This window comes from Bubalus kerabau, chromosome 5 (assembly GCF_029407905.1).
Source record: "Bubalus kerabau isolate K-KA32 ecotype Philippines breed swamp buffalo chromosome 5, PCC_UOA_SB_1v2, whole genome shotgun sequence".
Classification (NCBI taxonomy): Eukaryota; Metazoa; Chordata; class Mammalia; order Artiodactyla; family Bovidae; genus Bubalus; species Bubalus kerabau.
Window position 1 is genome coordinate 7392739 of NC_073628.1, and position 19717 is coordinate 7412455.

General features: G+C 43.6%; 1 long non-coding RNA gene across 2 annotated transcripts; it reads left to right on the forward strand.

The window, feature by feature from the left end:
* The first annotated feature begins 12486 nt into the window (after positions 1-12486).
* LOC129652334 (uncharacterized) lies at positions 12487-19253 on the forward strand. 2 transcript variants are annotated; one of them, XR_008714532.1, is made up of 3 exons: positions 12487-18168; positions 18524-18784; positions 19146-19253. It is a non-coding gene; the product is annotated as an uncharacterized LOC129652334 (long non-coding RNA). The 2 variants fall into 2 exon arrangements; XR_008714533.1 differs by having other exon boundaries at positions 12490-17598.
* The last annotated feature ends 464 nt before the right edge of the window (positions 19254-19717 follow it).

The window sequence follows — 19717 nt, forward strand, 5'->3', positions numbered from 1 at the left end:
CTAGCTCAGCAACTCCACCCTTCCAGGCCAGAAGCCAAGGTAACCCCAACGCTTCTGCTCCCATCCCCGAAGGCCACCAGCATGGGGACTGGGGCTCCAGTCACCTGGCACCGCCACCTCCGCTGCCCCTCCCCCAGCCACAGGGCACCAGCCTCTCTTGCTGGGTCCTAAGGCAACTGATGCCCCCTGCAAGCCCCTGTTCTCCAGCCCCTAGAGAGATCTTTAGAGAAGGTAAGGCAGGGCACCTGACTCCACTGCTCAAGACCCTCCAACAGTTCCCACTTCACTTAGCATCCTGCCTTAGGCCTGCAAGTCTAGGACCACCCGTTCTGTTTCCATTCTGCCCACTCTCAGGCTTGGCAGGATTGCCGTCCAAAGCTGAGTGCTCTCGGCTCAACCAAATCTGATCCATGATTCCATTTGTTCCAGATTGTTCCAAACTGTTGTGTTGAGTTCAGTAATGAGTCTCTTTCCTTGGATGTTGAATTAGTTGTTGATGTTGTAATGTTGTAAGAGTGTGTCGATTTGATGTGTTTCTTGGTTAAAAAAAAAAGTCACTATATCTCGCTGTAATATTTTTGCAATTTTTCTATAAGTCTAAAAGCAGTATAAAACAAAAAGTTTATGAAGATAAAAAAGAAAGGGGATTTTCTGGCGGCCCCATGGTTACGACCCCATGCTCTCAATGCCAGGAACCTGGGTTCAAGCCCCGATGGGGGAACTGAGATCCCACAAGCTGCATGGTGCAGCCAAAAAATAGTCACTGTCAAAAACTTCCTTAATTTTGTAAGAGCTGCTCTGGCAAGTGTGCAACAACACCAGGGGCTGCGACCAGGGCTCTCACGTGCACACGTGTACATGCACATCTGTTCAGGACGGTGTGGTCCTCCTGTTTTAGTGGAGTGAGCCAGAGCATGGTCCTGGGTCGGTGCCCAGGTAGGGCTTGGATGGGAACCAAGACACAGGCTCCAGGAGGTTGGGGATCATGCGTGATGGGGGCTCCAGGCAAGACGGCCCAGATGAGGGCTGAGGGAGGGGGCTGAACCTCGAAGGAGTGGGATTCACCCTGGAGATTGGTGAGGGCAGAGAGTATTCTAGAAAGGGGGAAAGGCATGAGGGAAGGCCAGAGACAGGACAGGAGAAGATGTGTGTGGGTGTGAGTGGTTCCTGTAAGGGGAAGGAAAGACTGCCAGTCAAGTGGGGTGTGGGTATCAGAGGTTGGGTGGAGGCCAGTGAGGTGGGCACAGCTGGAATCGGCAAGGGAACCCTAACGGAATCTGTGAAAGCAGAGGAGCAAGGAGCAGAGATGGGCCTGGAACACACCCCAACCTTGGGGAAGTGACAAGGAGGACTCTACTTCAAGTCTTGAGCTGCTCAAGACAGTCCACTCTTGCTCTTTGCATCCCCAGCATCTGGTCAGTGTTTGGCACATAATAAGTGAATGAGAAATGCTAGTTCACGTGTGTGCACTTTATTTTACAGTTTATCAATGTACAATAAACTGCAAGTAACTGAAGTACATAATTGGAGAACTTCTGACATAAATGTACGTCCTTGAAACCCAGATCTAGGCCATGAACATCTTCATTACTCCCAGGGTTTCCCTGTGCTCCTTTGTAACTCCTAGTCAGCTGTTTTATTTTTTTAATCATTTCTCTTATGCTTTTCGGTTGCACTGGGTCTTTGTTGCTATGTGAGGGCTTTGTCTCCACTTTGCATAAGTGGAGGCTACTCTTCGTTGTGGTGCAAGGCTTCTCACCGTGGGGGCTTCTCTCCTTACGAAGCACAGGCTCTGGGCTCACGGGCTTTAGTGGTCGCAGCCCCTGGGCTCAGTAGTTGTGGCACATGGGCTTAGTTGCTCAGCGTCATGTGGGATCTTCCCGAATCAGAGATTGAAACTGTGTCCCCTGCATTGGCAGGCAGATTCTTACCCACTGTACCACCAGGGAATTCCTTGGCTGTTATTTTAGATTAGTTTTTATTTTTGAAAAATTTTGTATACATGGAACCAGACTGTATGTACTTTTTTTTTTTGACTTTGCAGGATCTTAGTTTCCCAACCAGTGATTGAAACTTCATCCTTGTCAGTGAAAGGTCCTAACCAGTGGACTGCCAGGGAATTCCCTGTATGTATTTTTTTTTTAACTGGCTTCTTCATCACAATGTAATTATTTTGAAATTTCTCCATGTTACTGTACACATTAGTGATTCATTGAAGATTTAAAACTTCTACTCTGAAAACACAGGCTTCCCTCGTAGCTCAGTTGGTAAAGAATCTGCCTGCAATGCAGGAGACCTGGGTTCAATTCCTGGGTCAGGAAGATCCCCTGGAGAAGGAAATGGCAACCCACTTCAGTGTTCTTGCCTGGAAAATTCCACGGACAGAGGAGCACGGCCGGCTCCAGTGCATGGAGTTCCAAGAGTTGGACACAACTTAGCAACTAAACCACTACCACTCTGAAAAGACAGTTACAAAAAAATGAAAAGTCAAGGCACATACTGAAAGAAAATATATTCAAAATATACATTGACAAAGAACTTGAACCTGATAAATGTAAAAGCTCTTACAATTCAGCAATAAAAAGATAAACATCCCAATAACACTGGCAAAAAAACCTGAATAGACGCTGCTGCTGCTGCTGCTAAGTCACTTCAGTCGTGTCCGACTCTGTGCATCCACATAGACGGCAGCCCACCAGGCTCCCCCGTCCCTGGGATTCTCCAGGCAAGAACACTGGAGTGGGTTGCCATTTCCTTCTCCAATGCATGAAAGTGAAAAGTGAAAGTGAAGTCGCTCAGTCATGTCCTACTCCTAGCAACCCCATGGACTGCAGCCCACCAGTCTCCTCCGTCCATGGGATTTTCCAGTCAAGAGTGCTGGAGTGAGGTGCCATTGCCTTCTCCATGAATAGACACTACACCTAAGAAAATATATAAATGGCAAGTAAGCACACGAAAAAATTCTAAACATCATTAGTCGTGCTGTCGTTCACTGCTAACTCATGTCCAGCTCTTTGCTACACCATGCACTACAGCACACCAGGCTCCTGTGTCCTCCACTATCTCCCAGAATTTGTTCAAATTCATGTGCATTGAGTCGGTGATGCTATCCAGCCATCTCATCCTCTGTCGTCCCATTCTCCTCCTGCTTCAATCTTTCCCAGCATTAGAGTCTTTTCCAATGAGCCAGTTCTTTGCATCAGGTGACCAAAGTATTGGAGTTTCAGCTTCAGCATCAGTCCTTCCAATGAATATTCAGGAGTGATTTCATTTAGGATTGACTGATTTGATCTCCTTTCAGTCCAAGGGACTTTCAAGAATCTTCTTCAGCACCACAGTTCAAAACCATAAACTCTTTGGTGCTCAGCCTTCTTTATGGTCCAACTCTCACATCTGTACACAACTACTGGAAAAACCCTAGCTTTGACTATATGTTCTCTGTTGGCAAAATGATGTCTCTGCATTTTAATATGCTGTCTAGGTTTGTCATAGCATCCCTTCCAATAAGCAAGAGTCAGAATGCAAATTAAAATCACAATGAGATATCACTACGTATTCATGAGAATAGCTAAAATTTAAAGATATGATCAAACCATATGATGGTGAATATGGAGCAATTGGAACTTTCATACACTATTGGTGAGGATCCAAAACGGTACAACCACTTTGGAAAATAGTTTGGAAATTTCTTAAAAACTACTTATATACCTACCATACAACATACCAAGAAAAAGGAACATTTATATCCACAGAGACTTGTACTCAACGTTCATAACATCTTTAGTCATAATTAGAAAAAATGGGAAAAGACTCAAATTATGATATCCATGCAATGGAATACTGTTGCTCTTGTTCAGTCGCTCCATCATGTCCAACTCTTTGTGACCCCATGGACTGCTGCACGCCAGGCTTCGCTGTCCTTCACCATCTCCTGGAGCTTGCTCAAATTCATGTCCACTTGAGTCTGTGATGCTACCCAACCATTTCATCCTCTGTCATCCCCTTCTCCTCCTGCCTTCAGTCTTTCCCAGCATCAAGGTCTTTTCCAATGAGTTGGCTCTTTGCATCAGGTGGCCAAAGTATTGGAGTTTCAGCTTCAGCATCAGTCCTTCCAATGAATATTCAGGAGTGATTTCCTTTAGGATTGACTGGTTGGATCTCCTTGCAGTCCAAGGGACTCTCAAGAGTCTTCTCCAGCACCACAGTTTAAAAGCATCAATTCTTTGGTGCTCAGCCTTCTTTATGGTCCAACTGTCACATCCATATATGACTACTGGGAAAACAATAGCTTTGACTGCCGGGAGCCAGCATGGGAGATCCCACCCATGACAAGGTCATGCGGAAGAGACCTGACAGGCAAGGTAGATCAGGACTCAAGGGACTCACTGTACCTGCTTGAGCATCTACCCCGAAACCAAAGTCTGTCTGTCTACTGTTTACTATGTTATGCCTTTCACCAACTCTTCTGACATTAGCAGGGGGCTATCCCTGACCACCTTTCTCTGAAAAAAATCAACTTAGGGCTCTAATTAATAAGTCTCCTGGGCATGAAAGGAGTATCTCAATTCATTTTAGCTTGCTTGACAGGTTTATCCATACTCTTGCAACTAACGCAAATAATTGCTCACAACTCCCCAACCATGAAAGGCACGGGAAGCCTAAGCATTCTAAAAGTCCTAATGAGCATAGAGCCCTTTGAGAGATGCAAAATTATTAGATAGTACTAATGAAGGGCTTCATTGTTGAGCCAATGCTTGCTGCCAAGTCTCCACATCCCTTACCCGTTGTGTACCTGAGAGTGCATTAATTAATATAGTTGAAATGTAGGAAAAACAAGTAGTAGCCTTGACATTAGCAACATAAGACCCTGAGTTAATGAGCTCTTTCTTTGTTGTAACCCACTATACCTTTGCTCTATGAAATGTAACTTTTAGTACTTTTTTGAGGGTGATGCAGATTGGAAAAATAAAGAAACAACACTTTAAAAGAGAAAACAAGTTTTCTGGTTGACCAACCTTTATCAGGAAAGAGGCATAAAATGTTGGCAGGCCACAGGGCCAGAAGATAATGTACATAACACAACTACTACTACTACTAAGTCGCTTCAGTCGTGTCCGACTCTGTGCAACCCCATGGACTGCAGCCCACCAGGCTTCTCCATCCATGGGATTCTCCAGGCAAGAACACTGGAGTGGGTTGCCATTTCCTTCTCCAATGCATGCAAGTGAAAAGTGAAAGTGAAGTCGCTCAGTCGTGTCTGACTCTTAGCGACCCCATGGACTGCAGCCTACCAGGCTCCTCCATCCATGGGATTTTTCGGGCAACAGTACTGGAGTGGGGTGCCATTGCCTTCTCCCACATAACACAAAGACCCTTGTAAATGAAAAGGTATGCAGAAAACATCCTAGTCCCGAAGAAGGTCAAACTGATGTAATGTTGAGCTGACTCTGCATGACTTTGCGTCTTTCACTTCTGGAAATATGTAACTCAGGGTATAAAAGCTCCTTTTGAAAATAAAGCTGCAGATCCCATTTCACCAGAGCTCTGGTCTCTGTGTCTTTCTTTCTCTCTCTCTCTTTTTTTCAGGCTGATTCCCTGTAGCACAGAGGCTCTCTGAGTTCACTTTTTTGCCTGGGCTTCTAAGACCCAATCGAGAAAGCACTCTGCGTCTTCGCCCCATCGAGACGGTGCCTGAGGCCTCCGTGAACAGAGCAAGTCCCATGTCAGGGGCTTTATTGGCTTTCTGTGTAAACCAAGGAATATCAACTTCTTTCTTTCTTCTTTATTTTTTCTTCTTTATTCTCTATCATTCAATCCTGGACCATCAGGTTCCAGTCCATTATAAGACCCGTGTCATCTCTCTCACCGACGCCGTCCATCCTGAGGGTATCCTTGGATCCTGCTGGGGCTGGACCCTGGCATTTGACTATACAGATTTTTTTGCAAAGTAATGAATGTCTCTGCTTTTAAATACACTGTCTAAGTTTGTCATAGCTTTTCTTCCAAGGACCAAGCGTCTTTTAATTTCATGGCTGCAGTCACCATCTGCAGTGATCTTGGAGCCCAACAGAAGAAAATCTGTCACTGTTTCCATTGTTTCCCCATCTATTTGCCATGAAGTGATGGGACTAGATGCCATGATCTTCATTTTTTGAATGTAGAGTTTTAAGCCCGCTTTTTCACTTTCCTCTTTCACTTTCATCAAGAGGCTGTAGCTCATCTTCACTTTCTGCCATAAGTGAATCTGCATATCTGAGGTTATTGATATTTCTCCCGGCAATCTTGATTCCGGCTTGTGCTTCTTCCAGCCCAGCATTTCACGTGATGTACTCTGCATATAAGTTAAATAAGCAGGGTCACAATATACAGCCTTGACGTACTACTTTTCCAATTCTGAACCAGTCTGTTATTCCATGTCTGGTTCTAACCGTTGCTTCTTGCCCTGCATACAGGTTTCTCAGGAGGCAGGTAAGGTGGTCTGGTATTCCCATCTCTTTAAGAATCTTCCACAGTTTGTTGTGAGCCACACAGTCAAAGGCTTTAGCGTAGTCATGAAGCAGAAGTAAATGTTTGTCTGGAATTCTCTTGTTTTTTCTGTGAGCCAATGGATGTTGGCAATTTTATCTCTGGTTCCTCTGCGTTTTCTAAATCCAGCTTGTACATCTGGAAGTTCTTGGTTCACATACTGTTAAAGCCTAGCTTGAAAGATTTTTGAGCATTACCTTGCTAGCATGTGAAATGAGTACAATTGTGCACTTGTTTGAACATTCCTTGGCATTGCCCTTCTTAGGGATTGGGATGAAAACTGACCTTTTTCAGACCTGTGGCCCCAGTTGAGTTTTCCAAATTTGCTGGCATATTGAGTGCAGCACTTTCACAGCATCATCTTTTAGGATTTGAAATAGCTCAGCTGGAATTCCATCACCTCCACTAGCTTTGTTTGTAGTGATGCTTCCTAAGGCCCATGTGACTTCACACTCCAGGATGTCTGACTCTAGGTGAGTGATCACACCAGCGTGGTTATCTGGGTCGTGAAGATCTTTTTTGTATAGTTCTATGTGTGTTCTTGCTTCCCTGGTGGCTCAGAGGTAAAGCCTCTGCCTGCAATGTGGGAGACCGGGTTTGATCCCTGGGTCAGGAAGATTCCCTGGAGAAGGAAATGGCAACCCACTCTAGTCCTCTTGCCTGGAAAATTCCATGGGCTACAATCCATGGGGTCGCAAAGTGTTGGACACGACTGAGCGACTTCACTTTCACTTTCTTATCTCTCCTTGCTATTCTTTCGAACTCTGCATTCAGATGGGTATATCTTTCCTTTTCACTTCTCTTCTTTTCTCAGCTATTTGTAAGGCCTCCTCGGACAACCATTTTGCCTTTTTGCATTCCTTTTTCTTGCGGATGGTTTTGATCACCATGTCCTGTACAGTGTCCTGAATTTTTGGTCATAGTTCTTCAGGCACTCTATCAGATATAATCCTTTGAATCTATTTGTCACTTCCACTGTATAATCGTAAGGGAGTTGATTTAGGTCATACCTGAATGGTCAGCAATAAAAATAAACATTTGTTGAACAAACAAGGGTAGCATTAAGAAACACTCCACCGACAGGATGTGCAATACCGTTGTAGTCCACTAGATGGTGGCAAAGCACACTCATTGCCAGTTCCATAAATTTGCATCTGTGGCTAGCTGTCCTTACCATAGCAGATAGGCAGGACATTATCTCCATTTAACCAGCAGGAAAGCAAGGACCTGGAAAGGACACATGACATCCCGGGTTGCCAACTTGTCAGAGCCAGCCAAGACACCAGGATCTGACTCACGTCTCCTAGATTTTCAGAGCGTCTGAATCAGCAACCCAGCTAGATACTCCCATTTTTCACTTTCCGTATACCCTGCCCTCTCTCCAAGTCTCATTCTCCTAGTTGCACCCTTTGACTGAGGTCAGAAATCTATTTCCCAAGTCCAGACCAACTAGCCCTGGACCTGGGAGACTTCAGGACAAGTTTGGAGAGGTTACGAAATAGAGCTATCTCACTCACTGCTGCTGCTGCTGCTAAGTCGCTTCAGTCGTGTCCGCCTCTGTGCGACCCCATAGACGGCAGCCCACCAGGCTCCTCCGTCCCTGGGATTCTCCAGGCAAGAACACTGGAGTGGGTTGCCATTTCCTTCTCCAATACTCATGTTTATTAGGCACCCACAGAACTACTGGAATTATCAGGATAATGAAATCCCAAAAAGCCCAGTGTGTAAGCCCTTGGTACAGCTGAAGGGGTATATAAAGGACTTGCCTGGGGGTTCATTTATATTATTGAGACCTAGCCCCTTGACTTGGATATAGCCTTCAGAAAAGTTTTATGCTGGCCTCCTTCTGTATTCTTTTTGTGCCAAGGAGGAAATGACTTCCGGCCTGCTTCTCCGGCCCTTCTTATTGCTGACCCTGGCACTGACATTTCCTGATCCTGGCCAATTTTGAGCCTAAGCAGTGCCAGGAACCATGTAGCCCCTGGTGAATCCATAGCCGCTCTTCTTTCTCCTTTGCTCTCCAGGGAAGTCCTTCCAGGGAGTAATACAGCTCTGGAAGAACAAAGACTTCTCCATAAGGTACTGGAATGGCATCAATTCAGAATAGGTACTTACCAAGCCCAGGGACCATCGTGTTGGAGATTAGATTGCTGCTGACCCACTGGACTGTTATTTTTTTAATTCAAGTATATTTGGTTTACAATGTTGTGCTTAAGGTGAACAGCAAGTGAAGATTATATATATGTGTATATAAATTGCATATACATTATATACTTTTTCAGATTCTTTTCCATTTTAGGTTGTTACAAGATATTGCCTAGTTCCCTGTGCTATATAAGCTAGGTCCTCGTTAGGTATAGTTGGACAGTTGATTCTTTAAGAAAAATTATTTTTGGTTGTGCTGAGTCATTGCTACCCGCCGGCTTTCTCTAGTTGCAGCCAGCAGGGGCTACTGTTCTTTGAGGTGCATGAGCTGCTTCTTACAGTGGGCTCTAGGTGCACAGGCTTCTGCAGTTGTGACTTTTGGGCTCACGAGTGTAGGCTGTTGCTCTCCACAGCATGTGGAATCTTCCTGCACCAGGGATTGAACCCATGTCCCCTGCATTAGCCGACCAATTTATATCCACTGCACCACCAGGGAAGTCCCTGGATAATTACATGAGGACATTCGTGCACTTACATAGACCATAGAGTTGAAGTGTTGGAGGCTAGGGTTCAAATTCCAGCACTCCCGCCTTGCCAGTGTCCCAGAGCTTGCTTCTGCATTTGCAACACATAACTTGAGTTCAGAAGTACAGGACAGAAATTCATTTGCTAAAGCCTCTGCCCACTTCAGTATCCCTTCCTGGAGAATTCCGTGGGCAGAGATGCCTGGTGGGCTAGTGCAGTCAGAAACAACAGAGTAACTTAACACTGCCCTCCACTGGGCCGAGGGTATAGCCAAGGCTGGGTGACCTGCAGACCTGTAACTCGGTTTCACTGGCCAGGTTTACTAGGAGCCTTTTACCTACCTATGCAGGCAATACAATCTGAGCTGGGACATTTTAGGGATTTAGAGAATGGGTGGGACCATGAGGGTATTTCACTTGCAAATAAGATATTATCTGCTGGTATACAGGCCATTTTTGGCCACCTGATATGAAGAGCCAGCTCACTAGAAAAGACCCTGATACTGGGGAAAAATGAAGGCAGAAGGGGAGAGGACGAGATGGTCGGATGGCATCACTGACTCAATGGAGTTTTTGAGCAAACTCTGGGAAACGGTGAGCAACAGAGAAGCCTGGCGTGCTGCAGTCCATGGGGCTGCAAAGAGTTGGGGATGACTTGGCAACTGAATATACAGGCATTCCACAGGACACGTGACCACATACTCAACTTGTAGCTTGGGAATTGACAACTTTAAAAGATTGTGTCTGAGTCACCTACTGTCAGAGCTCTTAGATTGGCCTTACTTTGATACAATCAATGGTAACACCTCTCCTCCCCATGTTCCCCAGTTGTTTCTCTTCAACCCAACCCAGCTCACAGGCAACTGCTAAGCAGCAGAAAGTAGGCTTCTTTAAACAGGTGTCTTTCAGGTCACTCACCCATTTCACCCCTTTCCTCCCTAGATTCCTGCTGTTCCTGGAGATGGGGCTGCATGACAGAACCATATACTTATACAGGAACCAGGCAGAACACCCACAAAACATCCATTTTCTCTTCATGAACAGAAGTTTGGTATATACATAAATGAATCACACCAGTGAAGTTTTTTCCATTTTTATTAATATGTGTAATCAAGTTTTCAAAATAGGCTTCTCCAAACACTAGTTGCGTGAGGAATATCTGCAAATTACATGCATGGTAGTTACATTACGTTCTCATGTAAACACAAATGCAGAGTTTGACACTATTATCTTCCACCTCCCCTACTTCTAAGGTCTAGCACCTGAGAGACAGGAAGTAGAGTCTGGAGAGTAGAAGTCAAGCAAAGACGCCACAGGGATTTGAACCCCGTCCTGGAAACCAGGAGTGCCAACCACCAGCATCTTTTGCTTTTTTTTTAAGATAAGAAAAGGCAAAAAAGCAAAACCTGAGAAAACAAAAAAGATTTTGTTTTCTCAGGAAAAGAAAAACCTTTATAAATAACCCTATTGAAGAGCACTGGAGAATCTGCTTCAGCTAAGGTGCTAGCTTGGTCAAGTCTGTTATGTTCACCTGAAAAAGTCTTAGCAGAGAATTTTTGCAATCCCACCCAACAGCCCTCTCAACTGCCAAAACACTTTGTCCTCTCCCACCCAATATGACAGTTCTTAGATGCTGTTTCTCCACTTACTGGTTTGAAATGTTTTTTTAGTCATTGGATAATGCCACACATTTAAAACACTTTGAGAGCTTTTTAGTTGTGGTCTAAATATTACCTGTTCACAGGTAAATTAATGGTCTTTTCTAGTAGTGCAACCCACCGGAAGACCTTGGCAATTACCTTTAAAGCGATTATGGATCATGCCCACAAGGATCCAAGCTACCAGCAGCATCGAGGTGAGGGGTGAAGGGTCTGCGCTAGGCCAAAGGCACAGGGTGGCGATGTGGCAGAGAAGTCACTTGTGGGGAGACCTTGCTTTTTTAACAGGCTTCTGGAAAAGCTAGGGAAAAGTGGTTGCCCGCTTTCCCCCTTTCCCTCCCCTTCAAGCATCACTTGAAGTTCGGTCTTCATTAACAGCTGCTATGAAAACAGCCAAATTAAATATTAGGACAAGCACAGGGATATATATATACACAAGGTACTCAAGCATTCCTTTAAATGCTCGCTCCCCCAAAGAGCCTCAATGCATTGTCAAGGGGGTTAAGTCAAGTCCTCATTTCTAACAGAAGATGGGGCTGTGAGGCCGACACCATTTTGATTGACCTTAGTTAATAGTGCTTTGTTGTCTCTCTTGCCACAGGAAGACTCCATGGTTGTCCTACTTTAAGCCTTTGGTGCCTTTAGTGAGGGGTACCTGAAAAATCTTAAAAAAAAGGCTTAGCGCCCACCTCACCCCTCCACCCCCAGGCCAACAAACAACTTGCTCATGCTGTTGACTCCAGCGTAAAGCTGAAAGGTCATTTAACACTGAATTGTTTACTCGTAACAGATCTGACTTGGTATGTAGATACAGAAAAAGCTTGTTCACCTGTTGTCCTCATTTTGTCCACTGGTGAATTCAACTGGAAGCTCCTTCTATAGTCTGAAGAATACCATCTGAAAAAACTAGTGGTTCCCAATCCCCACATTTAAAATGCAATGTTTGGTTTATTATTTTAAAAGTAAATAAGCTATTTTTCCTTACTGGGTCTGGCTTCTCTGGCCTTTCGCATACGTCTGTTGTTTTGAATGTTCCTGTATATGAAATTAAGACCAGGGGAGGAGAGAGAGACACCCAAACAAAAACAAATGCACTAAGACCACTGAACTGTTGGTAAACATTTCCACTTGCCAGTTAAATTTCTTGAAGACTGCTGCTCGTTTGGAATTATTTCTTGTCACTGATTTTAAAGTTGCATCTGGAAAAGACTAAAGGCTTCAGTGCCCTCCCCACCCCCTTACCAGAAGTGAACAAAAAGCATTTTACCTAAAAAAAGCACAGCAAAAGGGACTCCGCTCCAATCACAAACATGAATGCTTAAAAAGCTGCAGAAATTTCCTCAACACTCAGCCTTTTATCACTCAGCTGGATTTTCTTTTTAACAATCACTACTCCACTCCAAGCATTGGGGGAAACACAACTTTGACTCATACTCCAGTCGTTTCAAAATGCATTCTAATAGCAGCGGATCAGAACAGTACTGTATTACTTGCCAAGAGAACAGACAGACCTGAGGTCAAGACAACTGCATTCTGTGTAGTCTGTAAAAAAAAAAGCTAAAACAAGTCAGCCCCACCCTCTCCTCCCTTCCCTCCAAATTCAAGGGGAAAAAAGTTTATACTTAAATATGCCGATAAACTCACTCCAAGGTCTGACACACTCCCTAGGAGAACAGAAGGCAGAGCCAAGCGTTTACATGAAAGCCAAAATCCTGAAAAGCTTCACGAAGGATGAAATGAAGCCTCTGCAAAGGAAAATTCTTTAAAAAAACCCAACCGCCCCCCCACCAGGTATCTAAAAAGTAGGCCAACAGTGTGAACACTGGCTAACACCAGATGAGATGACTAAGCAAAGTTAACATGCAAACTGGAAATGTGGACAGTACATTCCATTACTCTAGTTTAACCACTAGACAGACTCCTGACTTTCTGTAAACATTGTAGAAGTTACCTGTTCTTCTGATCATAATCTCCCACCTGTCTAAGAGGTATTTATTCCTTATTTAGAGGGCCTCTATTGCCATGTGCCTGGAATTATTAAATGCTCATCACTTTTACGAAGGATAAAATTTTTTCCTGCCTTAAATTAAATTCGTTCTTCTGCTCAATTTCCTGATCTTGTCCATTAAGAGTGTTCGCAGACAAAGTTTCTGAAAGATGAGAAGAAACCCCCCCCAGATTGCCCCAACACTAACTACAGACAAACAATGTTTTATTTAAATAAGGAGACAGCTTCCTAAAAGCATACATTCTCTAAAAATAAAAGTATTTTATTTTGAATGATTTAATGGTTTTCTGCACAATACACGTTAACATTTAAATTTTAGCAAGATTAACAAAATCTGAATTCTTAACAGTACAATACTATCCCTTAAATAGGGCTGCAGATTCAAAGCTAAACAAATGTTCTTAGTTTTATAAACATTATCTTTGCTAATCTCAAGAGGCTTTAAGGAATTACTTGCCTCTTGAATGAAATGTGCTGTCCCATCATCGAAGCCCACAGGAACGCTGTCCTGTCTAATTTTAAAAGGCTGGATGGGATGATGCTTCACAATCCTGAATCCCTTAGGTAAGGGACCTAGGACTTCCACAGCTCTTCACAAAGGTTAAGCACTTATTCCTAACATGCAATACTGCAGATGCAAGTTAAACTTATCTGTTAACAGCTGCCTGCTGTTTTCTGCTCCCAGATGAAATGAAGCAACTCTTCTGATAATGAAGAAAAACCTGTCTGAGGCAAACGAAAGATTGGCAAACAGCACAGCCTCTTCCTCCTCTCCTTTCACTTGATCCCACTCATTTCAATTATTTCAGCTTCTTTTTTTTCCAGGATTAATATGTAGCACTATTTTCATTTCGCTTTTTTAATTCTGCTTTTATAAAAGCAGTATTGAGATGGACATTTTGATCTTCACTGTATCGTTATTTTTCATTATTTTATTTTTCATCATTATTTTTGTGGATACAGCTTGGTAAGCCATTAACTTTAAAGTAGTAGATTCCATTAACTTTAAATTGGTAGTTTTCCTTTGCTTTTTTTTTTGCATGTGCAGACAATGTGTTCATCAGAAGAATGAATCTCAGGGTTATGCTTTTTCCCCAATGTAGGTATGAAATACAATCTTTTCTGCCTTTACTTATCATTCACCAAGGAGCTGTTCCCCTCTCCATCTAGGCCATCAGATTGCCAGGCTGGTTATGACTCAGAAGATGTTATCTGAAAAAAGTCTACAGAAAAAAAGGTTTCCCCTCCCTCATCAACAAAAGCCCACCCCCTCTTATCAGTTATGATTTACAAGGCTTAGATGTAAATTCAAAATACAATTAACAATAATTTTGAAGCATACCTTAACAACAAACTTTTCCTACGCTAAAAAAGAAAAAAATAAACCAAACAATCTTGCTTATATACAGCCGAAAAAAGAATCTTACTTGATAATACAAAAGCTACCACCAGAAGAAATCCCTTCAGGATCATTAAGCCACCTCCTTTGCTCTGAAGCTCCTATAGTAGTATTAAGTTTTATTAAATCACCTGAAAAATATTCCAAGAGAGAACCACACACTACTATATCTGAACAACTTCACCATTTAAAAAAAATTCCCCAAGTTTTTATCTAAGTCAGCGCAGAGGGCCAGACCAACCCCCAGTCATTTTCCTTTCCCAAGCCCTACTCTTTTAAATCCAGTGCATCTTCATGAACTTCCCCATCTGTTAAATTCAAAAATTGGGGCAAAACAGAACCAGAGGATTGCGAGTTACTTGCCAACTTGGAAGTTGAGATTTCTTTAGTTTTTCCATCTTAAGTATTTAAGTTCTCTGGCATGAGTTTATCTGTAATCAAAAACTAAACAATTACCTAAACCCACGCCCCCCCATCCCAATCATCACAAGCCACTGCCAACTACAAATCGTCAAAATCTGCCCCTCCCCTTTAATAAAGGTATCTTAAAAATCGTTATTTGATAACTTAACTTCAACATTTGGCCTAGTCAAGCTCTTCTGAAGTTCTCCTGAGATGACTGAATATGAACCAAAGCTGCACTGTGCTGCACATTTCAGCTTCACTGGGAATACTCTTCCAAGGAAAAAAGCTGCTCCAATCCCTGAAGGTGTTGGTGCCAAACAGCGTAGAAGTACAATCCTTCTCTAACTCAGTTTGTCAATAGTACTATAGAATCTGTGGAAAATCTTAGAAAAAAAAAGTTTCTCCCCCACCCTCTTCCCTGTTCACACCACCCCAAAATATTTAAGTAAAAATAACCAGTTACGTACTTTATAAAAATATTTAATAAACGGGTGGGAGAAAAAAGAATAAACTACCAGCCATTACTCCAATGGACAGCTGCGCCACAGACCTCAAAGTGAAAGCTGCTTGTGCTAGAGTTTCTATAAACTGTAAACCTGCAGTGTTCTGATTATCCTGATATTGGGCTTTCTTTTCGCCTGTTACCTCGAGTCATTTGCCTTTGGAATTCTAGACAGACCTAAAGGGAAAAGAACTCAAAACATATTTTGCTCCCCCCCAAAAAAAAACTCCCCCCGCCCAGAATTATACACCGAAACTACATATTTAGAAAACTTAAAATACAGGGTGAGGAAAGAAAAGTTAAGCCCTCTACTCACAAAACTGAAATGCTTCATTACCCCCAAACTGAATATAAAACCTGTTTACAAAGCTTGCTGAAGTTGTCTCACAGTTGTTCTATCAAATTCAGGATCTCCCTCATATTGGTTAAAAACAAGAACACTTGCCATCTACCATTCCTCCGGGCCTTGAAGTCTGCCCTCAAAAGCTCCAGACAAGATGCATGAGAAAATAGGCCTGAAAAAGAGAAACCTACGACACCCGAAAACCGGCCTACATCCCCGTAATAAAATCCCCTTTATGCTCAAGTACACAACTCCCCCATTACTATTAGGAAAATTTAATAATATTACCATACTGAGTTACAGGAGGAAAAAAACCCCACGATAGTGCCGACCTCACGGATTTTTACCACACCACTGGCTCTCCCTGCGGGGTCTTACACTGGGCTGCTGCTCTAGGATCCTCTATCTATCCTCCACTCCGCCTGCTCGCCGCCTCCTCGTGGTTGCCAAGACAAGCCGCACGCTAGCTTCACCACACCGCACTGGCTTCCTCCTTCCAGGAATCCTCTCCTAGCTTCACCTCCAAATCGTTAGGACTCGCTCCTTCTTCCTAGCTTCCTTCACCAAGTCGCTCTGGCTCCCGGGCTTCTCTTTCCTATCTTCACGAACTGCCGCTGGCTCCTCAGTCCTAGTTTTCACCAACACTGGCTCCGAATCCTGTCTGCCGCTCCTGTCTTCCTAGCTTCACTGAATCCACTTCTGCGTAGGCACCTGCGTCAGCTGTTAATTAGCGCCTAGTCCTCAGAATTTAAACATTCATCTTAGGTCAAAGTCCAATAACTCGATGGTTATTCTTGCTCTTCAATTTAATTCACTTATAAAGTCCTTTACATTTTCCAAAGGAAACTACGCTACCGCATTTAAGGCCTTTCAAATTTTTAACTCTTCCAATTACATTCTTAGGTTTTAAGTTACTTCAATCCCTTTAAATAACTTTTTGCTGAGATTTTAAACTGACTCTCCTTCTAGTTTCCGGATTTTCTTCTAAGTTGGTCCTGGTCTACAGCAGCTTTAAAAAAACCCTCATCTTCTGAGATCTAACTTTTGCACCACCAGAAATAAGTTGATGGGCTTTTACAATAAATTCTTATTGGCTATAAAAATTTCCTTAGTTTTTATTCCTGTAATTTATCCAACATTATTGATTTTAAACTATCTTCTCAGTTTTTGGACGTCTATCTTGTATGTTTGCGTCCAATAGCTTTCTTTTCATTCTATCTTAAGCACTCGCCCGTATTTTCAATTTTCTCCTAGATTTGTCTTTTTCTTCTGCCTACTTACTAGGCTCAGGTTTTCTGTCTTCTAAAACGTGTATCTCTATCTTCTCTAGTTTTTTCTTCACCTTCCTGTACTTCTGTCTTCCGAATTTTCCACTTCAAACTTCCAATTTTCTTTCCTACCATTCCTAATATTTCCGTCTACTTTAGCGAAACAAAGCCTTAATATCAAGAAGGCTTCAAATGACGCCATTTTTACTGCGCCGTGAATTTGAAGGCATTATTTCTGAAACCACCTTCAGTTAAATCTTAAGTTGGCCTTTATAGTATTCTAATCATCTACAACTCAACCTTTTAAAACGTTTAGGTTCGATTTACGTAACCCAACGTTTTAATGTTAAGGTAAAAGGTTGCCCTTCAACTTAAGGCTTTTTTAAAAAAAAAACCCAGACTATGCAGTCCTAGCTCATCAATTCTCTTAAATTTTTCACTCCATGAAAAAATTTCAGCTCTTAACCTCCATCAGGTTCTAAAATTATTTTTTCTTCCCTCTTCCTTTCTCCAACTACTCTTTAAGTCTTCATATTTTCCCTAAAATTTATCGAAGAACTTAATGCAGAGCAGTATCTCCGTATTCTCACTACTTACAATCCCTAAAGAAATACACTAATGCCTATCTTTAACAGAAAAACTTATCTGCGGGCTCCTCAAGCAGCATCTCCACCCCTAAAGCCGTCTCTGCGCTCGCTGCCTCAATGCCTGTCGCTCAGCCCGCAGCGGAGTATTTATAGAACAAGGACAGCTCACACCTCCGGTATTCAATACTCCTCCGCCGCCTTTGTAAGGAAAGCAAAAATAGTTCCTCTGAAGAGGTAAAAATAGAATCTCAGTTACAAAACTTTCTGGACTTTTCCTAACAGTTTATCTAACTTGCTTGCAAGCCCTGTACCTTGTGCTGAAAATTTGGGCAAAAACAATGAAAATCACATCTAAATAAACATCGAATAGCTCATAAAATCTAAGCGCCATTACGTGGGAATGTTTCTAGTAGGTTTTAACATCCTTTTCGTGTTTCTTTGGAGTACATTGGGTACAAGTCAGTGGTTTTGGAAAGAAGGTTAAGTTTCCTGACGGCCTTCCTTTTCATTATGCAACCGAACTTCAGCCTCACAACTACAGACCGCAGCCCTTTTAGAAGCCGTCAAGTTTTGGGAGGCACCCCCCCCCCCAAAAAACGGTCTCAGGTCCTGCGAGGTGGTTTTGATGTTTATACCTCACCCGGCTCATTTGGCCTTTTATTCGTAAAATACAGCTACTCCGGGTTATCCACTTAACAATTCTACTAATTGTAGAAATCCACTTCCGGAAAAGATCTCAGCAGTCACCGTTTACTGTTGTCCCCTGCAAGAGAGCTGGACCCATCTGAAAGGCTTAACACAAGGGTGGGCTTGTTACTTTTGTTGTTGATTTTGTATTTACTAAATACCAGCTAGACTCCTACACTTTTGGTAGTCTTGTTTAGACATAGCCTGGACTTTTTGTTCTTTGCAAACGTGTGCTGTTTCAAGTATCCGGAAAAGCCAACGGTTTCACTGTCAAAGACAGACCTTCGGCTACCGCTCGCGGAAGGAACGTGTTCTAAAACGTTTATGAACCTTTACTTAAGCGTTTACTAGGTTTTTGTGGTACCCCCCCCAAATTTTGTATTATCTCCAGTTTGATTCCCTTAAGACTTTTAAAAGTAGAGCACAAAGGGAAATAACTTTTTCCCAAACCCAAAGCCTTTTCTTTGTCCAGGTTAATCAGTAGTCCATCTTAAAAACACGTTCTCTGGACTACCAAAAGGAAAATCCGAGGGAAGCACCGGGAAAGGAGAACTGCTGCGTCTCCGACGTTTGAAGACATGCCTCAGTTCTCCCGACTGCAAGGCCGACCTGTCTCGCGGGCGAGGGCTGAGGATTTAGAAAAGACAATGGCGCCGGTGGTTTCCAGACACGCCTTCCACGCAGCTAAAGCGACTGCGGCGACAAGAAACCAGGAAGAGGCCAAGCGGGAGAGGTATAACCTCCAGAACCCTCGGCCAGTGAGTCCGGGGGTGGGGGTGGGGCTCGATCCCCACACCCCACGCCGGCACGGCGCAGGGATATGCTGGCCGTGAGCCGCCTCCCTTTGTGAGGCGTCGACTCGCGGGCGGTGTTGCCGGTTCTAACCGGCTCCAACCGGTCCCGGCCGCCTCCGGGGGCGGGGGCGGTGGCGGTGGCTGTTGACGCAGCGCGCCACTGCGCACGCGCGCCCCACCCCAAAGGCCGATGCCTAGCCTAGAGAAATGCGTGGGGGAGGGTGACAGCTGTCCCTGGTTGGGGGTTTATTGGTCGCCGCTCCAACTTTTCACCACGCTTGGGCTCCTCTTCTCTTCCAGGAGATGCTGCCTTTCTTTTCAGCCCGGATGGCCTAACCTTCACGTCTTCCGTCTTTTGTCATTGCATTATCGCAAAGTCATCCATTAACTAAAAATTTTCGCACATCATCCTTCCTCTTTAATTGTTCATTGTAACAGCCCTTGAGTGTTTGTACGTCACCAGATTTTGTTAATCTAGGTTGCTTGAAACAGAAGGGGTCTCAGAGATTGACCTAACACAGCTGCCTGTTTTTGTTTGTTTTTTTTTGGAAGGGGGTGTTAGTTGTTTTTGAGGAGAGCAGTGGTGAGATAAAGTGGAACGCTGCAGGGCACATGGTGATTTAAAACCTAGACCCCAGGACAGGGTGGCCCCACTTTCTGACCCTCTCTTAACTCCAGAGTTTTTAATTCTAGAACGTGTGCAGATGTTTACGCAGTACATTCCAAAAGGGGTAAATGGAGTCCATTGGCACGGTATAGGTTAGGATGGCCTCTTAAAGACTCTAATCTGTATTTTTAAAACCCCTTTGGTTCTTAAAAATGGCACTGGTTGTGAAAGGGTGAGGGAGCAAGCTTGGGGGCCTTTAGCAAGT